The sequence below is a fragment of the Crocuta crocuta genome, unplaced genomic scaffold (genome assembly GCF_008692635.1).
Source record: "Crocuta crocuta isolate KB4526 unplaced genomic scaffold, BGI_CrCroc_1.0 scaffold10536, whole genome shotgun sequence".
NCBI classification, from domain to species: Eukaryota; Metazoa; Chordata; class Mammalia; order Carnivora; family Hyaenidae; genus Crocuta; species Crocuta crocuta.
Genome location: NW_027533251.1, coordinates 3,069 through 3,640, shown reverse-complemented (window position 1 = coordinate 3,640; position 572 = coordinate 3,069). Strand labels below are relative to the sequence as shown.

The window sequence follows — 572 nt, the reverse complement described above, 5'->3', positions numbered from 1 at the left end:
AGGGAGCTGTGGGTGTGCTGGTGGATGCCCACGATTTCCCAGTGGTGGGCTTCCGCTTTACGTTCTTGGAGCTGGTGTACGCGCTGCTGCACCGCGCCTACTACAACAACCACGTCCTCGTGCGGTACCGGCCTCTGCAGCCCAGCGCTCCCCCTGCGTCCCCAGCGGGGCCCGCGGCCGACGAGTCTCAGGGCTCATCCGAGGAGGAGGAGAAGGAGGAGGAGGAGGAGGAGAAGGAGGAGGAGAAGGAGAAGGAGGTGAAGGAGGTGAAGGAGGAGGAGGAGGAGGAGAAGGAGGAGGAGAAGGAGAAGGAGGTGAAGGAGGTGAAGGAGGAGGAGGAGGAGGANGAGGAGTCCTACGAGGAGCCGGCGGCCACCGAGGGTGAGAGGTGGCCCAGGCGGCCGAGGCCGAGGGTGGGGGCACCCCCAGACTGAAGGCCGAGGGCCCGGGTGGGAGCCCCGTGCCGTAGCGACCCATGGCTTTGAGAAGGAAACATGCTGCCCTTTGGCAGCGGCGGCTAACAGAGCCCCAAGCCGCGGGGCAGGGGCAGGTCTGCAGGAGGGGTGTGGAGG

At 66.7% G+C, this 572-nt stretch overlaps 1 long non-coding RNA gene across 1 annotated transcript in view; it reads left to right on the top strand.

Moving 5' to 3' along the window:
* Positions 1-347: 347 nt before the first annotated feature.
* Positions 348-572, top strand: part of LOC144216921 (uncharacterized) — a 2,338-nt gene continuing 2,113 nt past the window's right edge. The window contains exon 1 of the long non-coding RNA XR_013330798.1: positions 348-381. This is a non-coding gene — a long non-coding RNA (uncharacterized LOC144216921). The remainder of the gene's footprint in view (positions 382-572) is intronic.